Raw genomic sequence first — 6000 nt, forward strand, 5'->3', positions numbered from 1 at the left:
TATCAGGTTTAATAGCAGCAGTGCCCTCAACTTTGTCATTATGATTAACAGAATATATGGCTTCATTAGCAAGGAGAATATTATCAGAAATACTCCTCTTTGGTATGAAGGAACTTTGATTTTGAGAAATGATGTTATCCATGAAAGGTTTAAGCCTGTTGGCAAGAGTTTTTGAAAGAATTTTGTAAATAAAATTGCGTAACCCTTTGGGTCTGTATTGTGACTAATTCAGCTAGAGGAACTTTGGGAATAAGAGCTACGTTGGTATGGTTGAAAACTTTTGCTATATGCCCAGTTGTAAAACAAGTTTGGGTCATATCAATAACAGCTTCACCCACAATGTCCCGATGTTTTTGGTAAATAAGACCTGTAAAACCATCTGGTCCAGGAGCTTTTTTACCCCCCATTTGAAAAACAACATTCTTTATTTCCTCAGTAGTGAGGGGGAGGTTTAAAGTATCATTATCCTCAGCAGAAAATTTCACAGGGAGATCATTTAGAATTTCATCCTGAAATTGTTGAGGTTGAGAAGAGTAAAGATGTTTAAAGTAATCTAAGAAAGAATTCCCAATACTATCTCTATCAGTTAGGATAACATTAATGGAATCCTTGATCCAACTGATGGCATTCCTGTTTCTCCTTAATTGGGTGACTCTATGAAAATAAAGTGTATCTCTATCACCTTCAATGAGCCATACTTCTTTAGACTTGTCTTTCCAGTAGAGTTCCTCCAAGTTGTAAAGTTACTCTAATCTAGCTTTAAGTCTAGCAGTAGTAGTAGTATCAGTGGGGTCAGAAATCTGTAGATTTAACAAATATTTTCTAATGGTATATATATATATATATATATATCAGTTTGAATATTACCAAATGAAGATTTGTTCCAGTCTCTAAGCCCTTTCTTAGTACTAAGCAACTTAGCATTTAGTTTATAGGCTGGAGAGCCTATAACATTGACAGACCAAGAGTTAGCTATAATGTCTCTGCAAGTTGGATCCTCAATCCACATGGCCATAAAGTGAAAAGGTCTAGGCATACAATTTTCCTCATAATTAAAACCTATATGCATGGGACAATGATCATAGGAATCTCTAGGGAGATTGTTAACACAAAGTTTGGGGCAAAGATCATCAGCAATTTGGTTTAAAAAACATCTATCTAATCTTTCAAGTATTAAATCAGGACCTTATTGCATATTAGACCAAGTGAATCTTGGGCCAGAAAAACCAGGATCATGCAAGTTGAAAGTAGAGCAAAAGTTTTTTAGATGTTCAAAATTAGAATCATTAACTTCAAGGCCACCATTCTTATCTTCTGTTCCTAAGAGGGTATTAAAATCACCAATGACAAAAACAGGTTCATCTATGGGTGTAAAAGGATGGTCTGAGGGTACTTTTAGGTTCACCATAAACAAAATGGATATGACAAGTTTTAGAATGGATGATGTCAGTTGAAGTCACATAGATGCCCCTTAAGCTGGATGATATAACATTCAAATGAACTTCTTTTTTCCGAGGCAACACCAGGCCACCACTTCTACCAACACTAGGTTCGTTGAAAGTGCAAGGAAAGCCCATATTTTTTAGTTTCCTAGCTGCCATATCTTTCCCCATTTTGGTCTCAGAGAGGAAGATGATATCAGGGTTGACATTCCTACAGAAGATACTCAATTCTTTATTAGAAGATTTTTTTCCAAAGCCTCTAAGGTTCCATGCTATAAGATTTATGTTATTGACAGGAAATGGTTCAAAACAGGGTTGGAGTTATCAAGATTAGGATGGTTTGGGATAGAGTTTACCTGGGAAGAAGATTCAGATCCACCACCAAGAGAAGTATTGGAACCATCACCGCTTTGAATAGGACTTTGGGAAGCATTAAGACTAGGATTAGCAGCATTGAAGCTACCAAAGGAGTTGAAGATAGTTTGGGTATTGAGAGGTCGATGTCTGGTAATTCAGCCAGATTGGTAATTGGGGTACACAACTGAGCATAGTCGGGCTCAGTAGAGATGTGCTCTTCAGGGATAGCAGCAAGGCTAGATGCATTAGAATTAGCTCCAGTACGTTTCCTCAAATCCGACCTTGGATTGATTTTTCTCTTGAGAATGGCTATAGCTTATTTTTCAGCAGAACTTTCGGCTCCTCTAGTGGTTATAGGACTGGTATTTGGTAAATCTGTTGTTTTGAATCTTCTTGAAGAGTTGGTAGTACGAATTGGTCCATTTGGAGTAGACTCGGAACCAGTCATTGAGGAAGCTACAGTAACATTTTGAGTAGTTACTTGCTTTAAGATTATTGTTAAGCCATTATCCATTTGAGTTGGGTGTTTTTGAACAGGACCAACATCAAAAATCTTCAAGGTAGTAGATATATTGCAAAAAGGGCCCATTTGGAAAGTATTAGACAGCCACAGACTTGCCTTTGGAGTTTACTTCCGAAGCAGTTGACCCCATTTGTGTGTCTGGTATATCCGCCGGGCTGAGCGTGTTGGTATCAATAGTGCCAATAGGTGGAGAAATAACTTCCTTGACTGCAGAAGGCATCGTTAGCTTAGAGATACTAGGGAGAGTGTAACTGCTACAAAGGGCATCCAGTTCTTTAAATTTCTTTTGCTTAAGCTTCCAAGAAGGGAAATTTTGATCTTTATGATGGAGGATGCGACATGAGGTGCAGAAGTATCTTGGGACTCTGATGTGTCTACATTCAATGATAAAAGGTTCATTTCTTCCATTTGTGAAAAGCGGAATGCTTGTTGGTAGAGCTTTCTGAACTGGAATTCTAATGCAAACTTTAACATTCTTCTTGTGGGGGTGTTTTCCAAACGATTTTGAGCTTCTATAAGTTCTCCCATATTTAGAGTAAGGAGTTTGACATCATCGAATTTTTTTCATTCATTGGGGATGTTACACAAGATGAACCACATAATGTCTTCATCAAACGAGAGTTGAAGATTTGGTGGCCATCCTTCAACTGGTACAACTTTCAGAACTGATAGATGACCACAAACAAACCAAGGTTTTTGAGAATTGATTCTATTAAACTCCTCCTCTGAAAGGAAACGAATGAGGACTTTGTTTCTTTGACCATTGAAGGTAGTGACAGTAGGATGTTCAGCCAATGGCCAATTGTTGCAGATGTAATATCTGATTGAGATGGTTGAGATTAGAGTTTCACAACAAACATATCCTTCCATACACCATTTCCAGTTAGTATCAACTTATGCTAAGCTAACTTTCTTGTCAATGAAAACTGGTTTAGTGAAGAAGATGGTAGATTTAGTTTATCATACATCTGAGTGGAGAGAGCTTGGATCTTAAGGTTAAGGGTATGGGAGTTCTCAGAGGAGGATGGGATTTCCATGGTGTAAGAGCAAAGGGTATATATGATTGTTATTTGATTGGGATTAGGATTCCAAGTAACTATTATAAAATAGAGAGATAGAAAGAAAAATCTCTGATTGATATTGTTTTGATATATGTAGCAGGTTATGCTGGAGATGGAGATGCTGAAGGGATTTGTTTTTTTTTTTTGAATTTGATCCTTAAAAAAGGAATGGGAATTTTGTTGACTATAGTCAGAGAGAACTTCAGGGGAGTTTTGATGTAAGGTTATTGTGTGTATGGGGGGGGGGGGGGCAATGTGTACTTTGAGTGATAGGTTTGTCATATGGTATGTCACTATCAATACCAGGATTTTGGGTTTGTCTTCGTGCCAAGGTATTCACATGAATATTATGGGGGAAGAGCCACAAGAGGGTAAGACTAGTGATATTGTGTTGGAAGATTTGAAACAAATTGATTTGGGAATAGGTGACAAGGATATGGGTTGTTGAGTATTTATTTTGTTTGTCATTTTTTATGATGATGTTGAGTTGATGATGAGAATTTCCAAACGCAATAATGGTAGAAAAGGGGGGAGATTTTTATTTCTAGAGGGGTGATAGGGGGCGAGGGTTTTTGTGTTAGCCGAATGGATATGATTGGTAGGTTGCCTAGAGTCGTTCCTGGTTGATATGCCCCAAGCTGCAATGGTGCCTCCCAACTGATGATGTCGTTCCGTAGTCTGCATACAACATAAGATGTTAATTAGACCCCAAAAGTAAAAATCAAAGTTAGGTAACCTACCAGATACTCCCTTAATGGAAGTTCCATAGGAGGTAATGGTCTTAATGAATATTAGGTGTTGAAAATAGGTCTTGGTAGTGTAATCATGATTGAAAGGGTAAATTCAGACGCATGGCTTTGAAGAGGCGTGGTAAACAAAGCGACATGAAGCTTAACCAAGTGCCTTAAATGACAATGAATGGGTATGGTGAGGACTTTAAAAGGTGGTTTTTGAGGGTAATTAGCATTTTCCAAACAGAAAATTAACTTTCTATCACCAGAAAGGGAAAGTTTTAGAGATAATTTAGAGGGTTTAAAAAATGGCTGGAAGTTCTTCTCAGAGTACAGGGATTCCTGGAGAATCCTCACAACTGTCATCTGTTGCATCTCCCGAGTCATCTGTATATGCACAAGCCATATCTATGCTTTCCTCACTAGGGATTTCAGAGTTGCAGAAGCTTCAAGACGATGTGCGATCAGAAATTGATCAACAGATACAACTTCAAATCCAGCGAAGGAAGAGAGAAAAAGCTGCTCGAGAACGAGAGCAAGAAGAGAGGAGACTGGAGAAGTTGTACGATATGTGGGTACCAAAGTATCTTGAATGCCGAGAGAGAAAAGATGAAGAATGGGAGGAGAAGCAAGAAGAGAAATAAGCCAAGGCACCCAAGTATGGAAGTATGACTGAGAGTGATTCTGATTCAAATAATGGTTTTGAGGCTGAAGGGGAGATGGAAACCAGTGATTTAGATTCTGATGCTTGTGAAAGTGATGAGGAAAGCAGTCATAAAGAACTAGTGTATGATGCACAACATTTGAGGAATCATTTTGAGTATGAAATTTCCAACCCCAAAATCTTCACAAGGACAATGAATGAGGGTGAACCAGAAAGACTGAGGATAAGTTTGAATATTCCTGATTAGGAAGATGAAGATGATGAAGGTAGTGGTGATGACTCTGATTCCAGTGGAACTTCTCCTGCGCCATCAGATAGCGAAGACAGCGAGAAATGTGAAGGGGATACTGGGATGGGTTGTGGTGAACTCAACAGTGTTGCTATAAGAAGCCATATTTGCAGGTTGTGCATAAATTCTGAAGATAGTTAGCAAATTTTTGGTGAATTGGCTCTTCTGATGACTTCCCTTTCTCCCAACCTTCTTGAATCTTTTGATGTTAATGGTGGTAAGTTTCTTTTTGATTCTTTGTGGTGCTTTATAGGCTTTGGTAGCAGTTGTTTCAGTTTGTGTGTTTAAGTTTTTATTGATTGATGTTGGGCTAAATACAAATTAATTCGTGAACAACTCAGAAACCCTAATCTCTCTCTCTCAGCCTCCGAGTTACAAGGAAAACCTAATTTTCTCTCTATCTCTCGCCCTCCCTTTACATTGGCCAAAGGTCTCCTTTTATAGGAACTTACAACCCTAATGGCATAAAACTCACATTATCTCGCTGAAGTTGCTTTATGCTTCGCCTGGTGTATTTTCCATAAAGTTTTTCCACACCTTTCATTGTCTTCACGTGGGCTTGTCGGGACACCTGTCTTATTTCTTGTTCAGTAATTCACCTCCTTCGTGGGGATATCTTCTCGTCCAATCCAAGTCATGCTATTTCGTTATTCACTTCGTGGTGGACATCCTGCTCTTGTCGTGTTTACGTTATCTTCGGAGAGTTATCTCGTTTGGAATATTACTTCGCCACTAGGTAGATAATAATAACCCTGACTTGATTTGACAAGTCCTTGACGACGAATCTCGGAGCGTTAAATGAGATCTTCTCACCAGATTACCGCGCCTTCCCTATGGCCACGTGTCGGTTTATACTTTGGCTACTACATTTTTCCTTTTCTTATTCTGCTCAATCATAGAGAGAGGAGAATAAGAACCGTCTGGAATTTATAA

This window comes from Papaver somniferum, chromosome 2 (assembly GCF_003573695.1).
Source record: "Papaver somniferum cultivar HN1 chromosome 2, ASM357369v1, whole genome shotgun sequence".
NCBI classification, from domain to species: Eukaryota; Viridiplantae; Streptophyta; class Magnoliopsida; order Ranunculales; family Papaveraceae; genus Papaver; species Papaver somniferum.